The 13,213-nt window shown below is 33.6% G+C and overlaps 1 protein-coding gene across 2 annotated transcripts in view; it reads right to left on the bottom strand.

The window, feature by feature from the left end:
• The window catches only part of htr2cl1 (5-hydroxytryptamine (serotonin) receptor 2C, G protein-coupled-like 1), a 200,446-nt gene that overhangs the window by 19,865 nt on the left and 167,368 nt on the right, over positions 1-13,213 (bottom strand). The window lies entirely within an intron of this gene.

Below are 13,213 nucleotides of genomic sequence, written 5' to 3'. Positions count from 1 at the left end.
AATGGCCATCACAGACTCGCTGTTTATGACAACAGGCAGACATGCAGCTGAATCCCTGTACGCCATCTTTATCTGTTCAATCTGTGTGTGTTTATATGTGTGTGTGTTTGGGTAGGTGACTGAATCGTTTCTTATACTCTGGTTATAAGATGCCAAAACCCATACAACATACAAGCTTGCTTTTATTGTGTGTTAGTACTGTTTATTACCTACATGTGGGTCAAATAAGAGACCTTACATTTACAAAAGAGATTTTGGTAACACTTTAGTTTAAGTAGCAATTCCCACTATTATTCATTCTTTCATTCATTTTCCTTCGGCTTAGTCCCTTATTTATCAGGGGTCGCCACAGCGGAATGAACCACCAACTTATCCAGCATACATTTTACACAGCTTGTGCCCTTCCGGCCGCAACACAGTACTGAGAAACACACACACGCACGCACGCACGCACGCACGCACGCACGCACACACACACGCACACACGCACACACTGGCTTAATAATAGGACCAGACGGAATCTTCGAGTATTGAGTAATTATAAACCATTAATGAGTAAATTGTTGACTTATATGTGAATATGCACTGTAAAAAGTATCCGTAAATTAACAGTTTTCTATATTTTGTGATTCGTGTTTTTATATTTTATTTCCCCTCGTTTATTTATGTTTTGAATTGCATTACGGGACCTTGACCTTTCCTCCAACAACTTGATCTTTCTTTCTTTCTTTTTGCAAAGTTCGAAAAAAATGTTTTATATTAACCCATTTACTAGTGACATAAAGTGATATTGGGCTCTATTTTAACGATCTAAGCACAAAGTGCATGACACAAAAGCATTAAGGGCATGTCCGAATCCACTTGGTCATTTGAATCCACACAGGCTTACAATTAACGCACTGATCAAAATGATCAAAATATCAACATGGCAACAATGTGCCTTAACACTTGTCTATTTTAGACCAGAACACCTATGAGTCCATAAAGTGACGCAAATGGATTTGCTATTTAAAGAGCCCCTATTTTGCATTATAAAAGGTCATATTTTGGTTTTAGGAGTCTCCAACAACATGCTGATATGTGTGCAAGGTCAAAAAACACTTTCATTGTCTTAAAATATGCGTTTATTTTAACCTAATTATCCCAACGACTCCTACATGATTCGTTCAGCGATTCATTTGTTCCCAAACTCCTCCTTATCGCGAAGCTAATTTGCGGTGATTGGTCCGATGACCCAGTCTGTTAAGAAAATCCCACCACGGCTATGAAATAGCAGCTAGGGAGTATGTGAGAGCCCAATGCAGGAATGCAATAAATACAGACCAGCATATTGCTCTATTCTTAAACCTAACCCCAAGTAATAACAATGACGCACATACAGTATTAATGCACACAGTGGCAAAAGTTGAAGTATTTTGAAAATTGACCGCGGCGCATGTGTGTAGGAACAGCTGATTGTGGCAGCAAAGGCAAACAGCAGAGGATCGGCAGCTCAGAAACAGATTTAAATCGGTAAAGGAAGAAGCACACGTCACGTTTTTAACATGGTTTTGGACGCAATATGTGAATAGCCCCATACAGATTTAACCTGAGAGATTCAGCACAAGCACTGATCTATAATAGATACGGTACGATAATAGATATGTTAATAGATTACAAGCCGTGCGGGGTGATTACAACTTATAACACACGATTAAACAAGGCAACAATTTTAATGACACTTACATGTTATGATCCGGAGAATGAAGAAAACTGGTCCATTTGAACTGTAAAAGTTACTGACAAAGTCCCTGTCAAAGTCTGATAAAGTCCCATAGTCTCTGCTGCTCCTTCATTAGGAAACGACCGGTGAATCCCGCACTGCAGCATAGGTTATTGTATCAAAAATCAGAAAAATGACAAAAACAAACACAGCCCTAGGCTGGCTATACTGTGGTATTGTTGTCAAAATTAACTTTAACCCTTTACTCCCCGCAGCCGAATCTCCATCTGTCAGTGATCGTCATCTTTGCATCATGATCAGTCCTGTGATCCCGTGTGGAGGGAAAGCACGTACACTTTTTACAGGAACTGGAAGTACATATTTAGTGATGTACCGTATCGACGTCGATGCGATCAAACAAAAGATCTGAACCCAACTCGATTCATTTATTCGAATCTGAGTCAAATAGTTCGCTAAAGAATCGATAATTTTAAACTTGGTGCACGTTTAGATTTAAACCTCAGCTGGATGTTTTTATTCACTCAAAGCTGTGTTACACACTGCGTGGAAGGTCATTTTTAAAAACCCATAATAGGGGCTCTTTAAACAATGTGGCACAAAACGTTAAAATTACAGTTGTGTTGGTCTGAAAATAGCAACAAATCGCGCCAAACACGTTTTGCGCCTTATTGCGCCTGGTGTATGTTACGGCTCATTGTCTGTGGTTGTGTTGTATTTTACAGTACAAAAACCTTGTGATAAATTGCCAGTACATTTTCTGTTATTTTACAGACTTATTTCCCTATGTGTTATTTTTTTATACATTATATTATTTCAGACTACAATCTGTGCTTTTTAAAACACAATTGGTTGGGTTTAGGGAAGGGGGAGGGTGGGGCTATTGGTCAGTTAGTCAGTCAGTCAGTCGATAGCTGCCTCTGGTGAATTTACATGGGAACAGCAGGTGCAAATGGCATTCGCTAGAGAAATTTGAGATCTGAAAAAGCATAGACAGTGGCCTTTGATGGATTTGCGAAAACAAAAACAAAAAATGTAGCTCCGGGGACATATTTCACACTCTCGATGAGCCTGGGTTGAATACTTTTGTTTACCTTCGTGTGTAAAACTGCCTTGTAGTTTAGGTAAAAACTTTGCGATCTACGCATCATGACTAGTCAACGTCAATCAAAAAGTGTCACGGCACAGCATTAAATTCAACCAGTCGACTAGTCCGTGCAACCCCTAATGTAGAGATGAATTTTTAACATCGAAAGTCAACAGAGCAGAGATGAAAAACCCATGATGCAATTCACAACCGTAAATAAATATAAAATAATTGTGAATCACAAAATACATTAATCATTAATTAAAACATATATTTTACAGTGTATATACAGTAATTATCAAGATGATTTTATTGTTTAGATGATTTATGCACAATACAGTTTCTAAAGTATTTTCAGTTTCAGTTCAGTTGATATTTTAAATGACAGACCAAACAAGTGATTCTAATTGGACTTGCATTGTAAACCTTAAACCTTCATTGTAAAAAAAGTAATTTTTTTATTTAATGTGTTACGTTTTTAAATTACTATAGTCTCAAAATTATTCTGTATATATTACTATATATAGATTTTTATCACTGATACAAGCTACCAAACTAAATCTGAAATCTATATCTCAACAAATGTCAAACTAAAGGCTAAGAGTTTCTTTCTTCTGTTGAACAAAAGAGAAGATATTTAAAGAATGCTCGTTGCTGTGACCCAATGACTTCAATAGTATATATTTTCCCTTGTATGGAAGTCAATGGGTCCCACATTAGAGAGAGTAAATGATTGTGGTAATTTTGATTTCTGGGAAAACTAAACTTTTAATCTACTCTGGACAACAACTTTTGAAAAAGCCGTGTTCTTGATTTATGTTAGATGCCCATGAACAGAGAACGTAGCTTCTATAGTACATTACTGGCAACAGCAGAGAAGAGAGGAAAAGTACAGAGGATTGCACTTGCCAGAATAACAGTTTAGCACTGTTTCTGGACAAAGAGTCCCAGCTCGCTATTATCACAAGTTTAGGAGAGGCTTTTGCAGAGAAACTCCAGCCAAAAACCCATCCTGATAATATCATTTATGTTGGCAAACAGAAAGTATACAAAAATATAGCTAAAAGCTGTCTTTACTGGACCAGTGCAAAAGCAAAGTGACAGGCTAAAACAATAGACTATATAATATAATGTAATATAATATAATATAATGTAATGTAATGTAATGTAATGTAATATAATATAATATAATATAATATAATGTAATATAATATAATATAATATAATATAATATAATATAATATAATATAATATAAACAGTTTTTGTTCTCGAATGCTGTCATTTACTCTATGTAATGTAACAAATCATGGACATTCAGAGTAAAATAAAAAAAATAAATAATATATTTTATTTATTCTTTCATATATACACCAACATACACTTATGGCCAAAGTGGGAATAATTAGGATTTTCTTTTGTTTAAAAAAAAAAGGAAATAAGTATTTATTTTTGTTTATAATAGCTGCATTTATTTCATTAAAAAGATAAAGCTATTATTATTATTTAAATAATAATTATTCAATTTAAATAATTAATTAATTAACCACATTGTTAATTAAATGATAATGCATAAATAACAAAAAAAAAAATTATATAGTAAAAATGAATATTAAAAAAAAGACATTATTTACACAATAATAAATAGCCTATATTGAGACAAGAACTTTGGCAAGCAGAACACTAAAAAAATAAATAGATAAATAGATAAACAAACAAACAAACTTACTAACTAACTAACTGAATGAACAAACAAACTAACTAAAAAATTGAACAAACAACTAACTAAACGAACAAACTATCTAACTAACTGAATGAACGAACTAACTAACTAACTGAACAAACTGAACGAATGAACGAACTATCTGTAATGTGTAGTGGGCACTGACGAGGCAGCTGCAGATCCAAATGCAGGTTTACTGAGAATGATCAAGCAAGCAACTGTCAGGAGCAAACAGATGTATGCAGGCAGATCCAGAGTCGTAGTCAAATACACAGGCGATTGATCAGTAAAGGCAGGCAGCAGACAACATAAATAAACAAGGCGAGGGTCCAAAATAAGGCAAAACAAGGCGAGGAACACATAGTAATATTCACAAAACTGTTTACAAGAATGAAGTGTGCTTGTGTGCCGTGTAGTCCTTGCAATCAGTCCATAATGAGTGTGTGCAATCAGCGTAATCTGGAAGAGGTGCGTGTGAGCGGTGCATGACAGGAACTTGTAGTCCATGTAATAGCGGATTTGTAGTCCGTTAGCAATCTGCGTGTTTACCAACGATCTGTCAGGATTAGATCACTGGTGATTGTGACAATATCTAACTAACTAAATAACTGAACTAACTAAATTGAATTAAAGTTAAATAAAAATAAACTTAATCATTACAGACTTCTGAACATCAGTGTATTTAAAGCACACACATACAACAAAATGAAAGTAACTCAAAGTAAAATTGAAACAAAGCCATAATATATATATAGAATTTAACTATAGTGCAGTTGGTATAACAACTACCAAAATCTACACTAGTATATAATAATAATAATAATAATAATAATAATAATAATAATAATAATAATAATAATAATAATAATTCCTTACTTTTATATAGCGCTTTTCTGGGCATTTAAAGCACTTTACACATTAGGGGGAATCTCCTCATTCACCACCAGATTATTTTTTATATGAAGACAGTAAAACAGCATGGCGGCGCCACAGTGTTTCCTGTTGATGCACCATGACAGTTTGTTCTCTGCCTCCATAAAGTGCCTCTTTTTTTCCTGTGCTCTGTTTGCTCTGAGGGTCTGCAGGCTGCTGTACTGATCAATATCTCTTAGTGATCAATAACAGCCTCTCCTCTTAAACTGACAAATGCAAGCTCATCATGAGCACTATCTACAGCTGACAAGCAACTAAGATCATTTAAAGTTAGGACATCTTCCACAATCAATATGAAGGCCGCCTGAGTTCTCCAAACCCACTCATGTCAAGAGATCTGTCACCCACGCATCCTTCCCATACTGTAAAATATATTTCTCTCTTTCCTTATTAAATATACATTTGAAATATCAGAAAATATAAAAATATAGAAAAATAAATAGAAAAAATACAATTAATTAATTTTAACCTCCATACATCAAAATCTGTCAAAATATATTTCAAGGTCAAGAAAACACATTGCAAACTTTTCAGCGGTGTGTGGATTGAAATCTGAAATACGCATTATTTAATTATTGTTTTTTTTTTTGTTTGTTTTTTTAATTACTCTCTAATCAATTTAGAGTAAGAGAAATATACTTTGTACAGATTATCTACAGGTAAACAAATATAGCTGTAATCAATGTGAAACAAGTGAAACAAATTGTTACACTGGTAGTCAAGAAGAGTTTTTTAGTTTTGAAAAGGTAAAGTATACCCCTTGTTTAAGGAGTTTAGACATCCAAAAATATTTTATTTAAATGCTATAAGGGTTAATGCATTCTTGCTGAAAATAATTAAGCAAAATTAAGTTTTAAGTGCTTTTAAGAATATTTCCAAAATGTATTTTTTTTTAATTATATGTAAAGTGCTCAAAATAAATTACCCCTTTTGAAAAAGATAATTTTTTTATCAATTTCTAAGTGAATATCCAATATATTATATATACAATAATATAATATATAATATATACAAAACAGTTTTAATAAACAGTTATATCACTGTAAAAATGCTGGGTTCTACACAATCGATTTGTTTTGGGACAACACAAAGGGGTTAACTGATTAGTTTTTACAAGTTTAAGTGGATTGAACATAAAACCATTAAGTTGTGAATTGTGTTGTTTCAGCTTATTTTAAATAAGTAATTTGAATAAATAGCAAACATCATTTTTGAGTGACTTTTTCCACCAAACGTCACTTTATGAATTAAAAGATAATACTTTAAAGGGCACCTAGGTTACCACTTTTTTCAGATTTAATATTAGTCTTTTGTGTCGCACGCGTTTAGCTTCGCACTCTGTTTGCAGGCATATGTGACAGGATACAAGTTAATCCTCACTGCTGTATGGATATCTGTTATGTTAATCAACAAAATAAACCTGATTTAACGTCCACAAACCAGGATTGAAGCGTCTTCTTTTCCAATTGTTCTGACACGCGGCTGTGCTGATTAAGTAAAGCTGAAGTAAATCGCTGTACTTCATTACACACATGCTCTGTTTTGAAACATTTTAAACTTGTGAAACTCACTCTTGATCACATTTGATGATGATTGATATTCCTAGCGAACTGAACACACCTTTAATTCTCGCTTACTTTGCGCAAGTCCTGTCTTGTTGGTGTGAATATACACGTGACTACTGGGACACGTTAATACGCACAGCTGTCAATCAATTCGGTGGGCGGGGAGACCGCACGCCTACGTAAAGTTGCGGTCAATCTGAAAACCGCTCCAATTGGTCCACCGTTTTTATGTTGTTAAATTTGAAAGAAAAGGACTGGGTGAGTTTATATCACCCCAATATGACTGTCTATACACTACATCTACACACATGTATGTCAAGTTATTGTATAATGATGGTTTGTTCTGTAGACAGTCGAAAAAAAATTGCTTAAAGGGGCTAATTATTTTGACCTTAAAATTTTTTTTTTTACTTTTTATTCTAGCCTAAATAACCAGATAAGATTTTCTCCAGAAGAAAAATATTATCAGACATACTGTGAAAATTTCCTTGCTCTGTTAAACATCAATTGGAAAATAAAAATAATTAAAAAAAAAAAACTCAACTGTGTATATATATACTTCCCAAACATATTAAAGTTCGTCTAAATTGCTTTGGGATATTTTTCATGTCTTAAGATTCTGTAAATTGTGAGTGCAAATGTCAAAAATGTTTGCTGGAACTTCAGAACTTGTCTGTAAAATGTAGTTACTCCCCAGAAATATTTCATTTATTCTTCAAAACCCAGTTGTGTCAGTAATTCGGCCAAGGCCACCAAAGCATAGAATGTATTTGTCATTGTGTAAGCTACACTGCTCAAAATGATTAGTTGCTTTTTTTATCATGACAGTCAACCATGGAAATGAAGGTTTTTAAAAAATCTGATATTTGTTGATAAAAGTGAATAGTACAAAGAAAAAAATACATGAACATTTATATTTATACAAGATTTTTTTTGTATGAATGTTTTATGTACATGTGTGCAATATTGCTTGTCCAAATACTGTAATGTATATTTCATATTTCTTATGTTACCACAAATAAACAAATAATACTACAAAATAGAATCTATGTAAATATGTATTCTTGGTGGAAATCCTGTCACTATTGTTGGCCTTGCTAGAGATTACATTTCTTCCAATTGCTCTTCCACATGCATGTTACAGCAGTTGAGGATTGCTGAAGCTCTCCATTCTCAAACAACAACAAAAAAAAGTAGTGACTGTGGCAAATCTACATATATATATATGCTCCCAAACTTTATTTTAACTTGATTGGTTAAATAGATGAAGCAAACTGTATTGCAATTAATGGTCATTTACCAATTTAACAGACATTCCAAACAATGTCAATATCAGATATATATGGTGTAAACATGTACGTATACAAATGTTTGATAATGAATCAATTGTTTTGAGTGTGATGGCTTACACGATGAAAAATGATTGAGAAGTTGTGAAGAGTTTGACAGTTTAAGTGAGAATCGACAAGCCATATGCAATTCATTTTTGTCCAAACTACAGACAATTGTACTTACTATTCGCACACGTGTGCCAAAGCATTTGCAATTTGTTTAAATCAATAACAAATGCCAATCTGATGTGATCAATAAGCTAATAGCTCAGCGACCTAAACTTATTGTTTTGAAAAAAAATTAAAAATCAACTGAGCCAAAGCAATTAAGAAAAACAGTAATTTGGCTGTACACATTTTTTGACTAGATAAAATTCCAGTTTTGGCTTTGGTACAGACGAATCTAAATATATTATTTTAAAGCATCCTATAGAAAATATGAATTTAAAAGAGAGATCAGTGATGGGTGTGCTCATTTATGCTGAGCACTGTATATAAAAATATCTGGAAAAGACATGTGGGTTAAACAGAGCTCCCCATGGCTTAGGAGAGATGGACAGTGTGGTCCCTGTACGGATATCGAGAGCCAGAAATACTCCACAGCAGACAGCTGAGTGGCTCACAGAAGCTGCACCATCTCAATTCTGCCACAGGCCATATTTCTGTGGTTTTCCGAGCAACACAATGCCAGACAAGCTGCTGTCTCTCTCAATGTGCCCTCAACGGCCTCTCTCTTGCTCTCTCTCAGTCTTCTTTCTCTCAAAGACTCAAAGATGATATAATGACTAAGGCAACTATATAATGATGATGGACACTTTACTTTCCCATGAGGCCACAGGAGAGGATTTGTGAATGGAAGAGAAGTGATGGTCATGATAGGCAAAGGCAGAATATCCAGATTACATTCAACACACATTAATCATATTCAGGATGACTTCTTTTTTTATGGCAGCTAAATAATCAGTTATTTAAAATGAATCTACTCAAAAAGTATGTGATTGCAAAATACTTAAAAAAGGATTTATGTTTGGATCTGTGTAGGTGCAATTCATCTAGTCTTCAATATGTGGCAGTATGGTCTGGTGAGATTTAAATGTTACCTCTTGGATCTATTATATGTTACTATAGTATATCTATTATATATTATATTATATTTATATTATTTATATTAGTGTTCGGCAAAGATTAACTGCATCCAAAATAAAGGTTTTTTGACATAATATATGATTTTTGTACATTATTAATATATTTTTTGTATCATACACACATATAATTTGTGTAAATATGAATAAACATTTTCTCAAATATATGCATGCCTGTGCATATATATATGTATATATATATATATATATATATATATATATATATATATATATATATATATATATATATATATATATATATATATATATGAGAAATATCACACGAATAGCAGTGTGATGTGGCTTTATATCGGCACTGATGAGAGGCTTGCGTTGGCTCAAGGTCGCAGGCCAACTGTAGTGTCCTCTGCTTGTTGCTGTATGTGGGTAGAGTGATACACAAGAGTGAAGGGTTAGGAGGCTGGATGAGTGCTGTTATTTGAAGAAAATTGCACGACTATCAGCCAATCAGATTTAAGAACAAGACATAACTGTTGTATATATATGTCCCTTTATTAATCAGGGGTCGCCTCAGCGGAATAAACCGCCAACTTATCCAGCACATGTTTTACGCAACGGATGCCCTTCCAGCTGCAACCCATCTCTGGGAAACATCCACACACACTCATTCACACTCATACAATACAGAAAATTTAGACTACCCAATTCACCTGTACCACAAGTGTTTGGACTGTGGGGAAAATCGGAGTACCAGGAGGAAACCCACGCAAACGCAGGGAGAACATGTAAACACACAGAAATGTCAACTGACCCAGCCGAGGCTCGAACCAGGGACCTTCTTGCTGTGAGGCGACAGCACTACCTACTGTGCCATATATATATATATATATATATATATATATATATATATATATATATATATATATATATATATATATATATATATATATATATATATATATATATGTAATAAATATACGCAACATGTACTTTGATTTTGGATGCAATTCATTTTTGCCCAGTCCATATAATATTATATGTTACTGTATTATAAGCATATATATGTTTTGTGCCGCAAAGCCTGTATCTACACTACAGGGGAATAGAGATATATATATATTTTTTACCTCTATTTGTGAGGTAATACAAGGTTAACACAATACACTGTAGAAAATGTATTTGACAGACAATTCTTGGATAATGATAAGTGAAAGAATAAAGTTACATTAAAAACCAAGTACACCATTGTTTTTCTTGTGAAATTCCCAATTAGTGTGATGTGTCACATGACCCTCTTCCTACTGAAAAAACAAAAGTTGGATCCAAGATGGCCGACTTCGAAATGGCCGCCATGGTCACCACCCATCTTGAAAAGTTTCCCCCCTCACATATACTAATGTGCCAAAAACAGGACGTTAATATTACCAACTATTCCCATTTTATTAAGGTGTATCCGTATAAATGTCCCACCCTGTATGTGTGTGTATGTGTATATATATAAATATATATATATATATATATATATATATATATATATATATATATATATATATATATATATATATATATATATATATATATATAGAGAGTGATGTTCAGGTCATGACTAAATATTCTTTTATTTTGGCTTCCAAAACTATTGAAGCACTACTTGTTCTCTCTTATCTTTCCTTTTTTATTTGTACAGTAGTTCTGACTGCGAAACAAACTAAATAAATTCAATTAATGGCCATTTTTATTAAAATCCCACATTTTTGCTTGGAGTTCTTAGAATTGTAAAACTGAATCTGGGGATTGATAGTATTTAGATGTGGAAACATTAATCTGATCAAAAGTGGATGACACAAAATATACTTGTAAAAGGCAGTCGAAAACTTTTTGAGCTTGTCCAAATATCTCCATGGCCTCTCTCTCTCTCTCGCTTGTACTGCTTTGTCTTATTCTGGGAAAAGAGGTTTCACGTTATACCCTTCTATAAAGCTATTAAATCTCGCCACCTCTGGCTCTTGGCTTTTCTAACTTTGTCATTGCTCTGTGCTATACATAATTAAATTCATGTACAATCTCCCAACTAAATCAACCTAAACCCCTTAACTTTCTTCTTCTTCTCTTTTTTTAAAATAGAAGTCATCATCTCTTGAGTTTTGGAGGAAAGAGACCAATTAAATGTGTTATTTAACCGGCATATATTCTATGGTGTCATTTGTATAATGAGCCATGTTATTTGGAGGAGAAGGCCTCACACCAGTGGGAAAAGCCCCTGGGTCTTAAAGGGAAATGCCACTAAAGTTATATTATGGAAAGTGTGACTTCTGGTGATGCTACGTTTTATAGGCGATGCGCTGCATTATTTGGAAGTTTGCATCTCATTAAACACTTAGAAAGTCACTTCACATTAGGCTATAGACCAACCTGCAATACATATATAAACGCTAGCCAGAATGCATCATTGCAAAGCTGTGAATCCTGATGGCATTTCCCAAAGTCAATATAAGTTTAATGCTCAATCAGTGGTTTTTAATTTAGGATGTAGAGTTGAATAGTGCTGGGGACGAGATCCTCATAATTTGGGCTCCATGGCATTAAAAAAAATTTAACTCCTTGATAAACTCACCATACATCCATATTTCTTGCATTCAATTTACAAGTTATACACTTTAAAGGTCAGTCCACATTGGCTTATAGACTAAGCTGGAATAGTTTAATAATCTTTACCAACAATACACCACTACAAACTGTGAATCTTGATGATTTTTGCTGCGTCCCAATTCGCATGCTTATGCTACATCCTAAAAGTATGTAGTTTCTTGTCATATAAAAGTATATAGTTTTAAGTGTGTAACAGAAGAGTGTGCAAGGTTTGGGACATACTTCCTCATTAACAGATCGTTGTGTTGCTTAGTTACATCTCGACACATCATCCACATTTCTAAGTCACACGACAAGAACTGACCGATCAACTTCATGCTTTGTATAGAATATACACATTTCGGTAGACTAATTACTTCAGACAAACACAGATACTGCAGTGCTTTTGTATACTATGGATGTCAATGGTTACAGGTATCCAGTTTTTTCCAGGTTCCGCCTGGATTTTGCCTACCCAAATAAAAAATCTTCCCAAATCCACATGCAGAGGTGCAAATACAAAAGTTTGGTATCATTTCAAAGAAAACCCTATGAATTTTAATACACTGTTGAAAGTGATTAAAATAATTGTATATGTTGTCTGTGTAATAATAAACCCCTCGCTTTTTTTTGTAAACTCAAATTTAAAAGTGTACCTTTTAGATTCTGTGTGGTCTAGGCTGCTGTAATTAATTTTGGTGGTTCCTGCACGTGTCAGTAACCATAGGGAAAAAAAAAGAAAAATGTCTCTATCATAATCTATGCAAAATATATTCTATTCCAACTGATGAGAGAATGGAACCACTTATGGGGGTATTAGGCAAGTACGGACCTTCTAGATTTAAAGAATGGAAGCTGAAGTAAATGACATCGCAGACCCTGTACCGAGTACAAAAGCTTAGGAGGTTAAATTACTTTAAGAGCTGCAGTTTATTTTGTGTTTTTATAGGTATATTTTATATGTTTTAAAAGTAACTTCAAAGTAAAGTAATTAGTAATCTGATTACTTTTTACATGAAGTAAATAGTAATGTAATCAGATTACAATTTTCTAGTCAGTAATTTGTAATCTTTTACTTTTTAAAGTAATTTACCTAGCACTGGTCTTGACAGATATTTAATCTAA

The sequence above is a fragment of the Danio aesculapii genome, chromosome 7 (assembly GCF_903798145.1).
Source record: "Danio aesculapii chromosome 7, fDanAes4.1, whole genome shotgun sequence".
NCBI lineage: Eukaryota > Metazoa > Chordata > Actinopteri > Cypriniformes > Danionidae > Danio > Danio aesculapii.
Note: the sequence above shows the minus strand (reverse complement) of the source record. Positions and strands in the feature narration are given on the sequence as shown.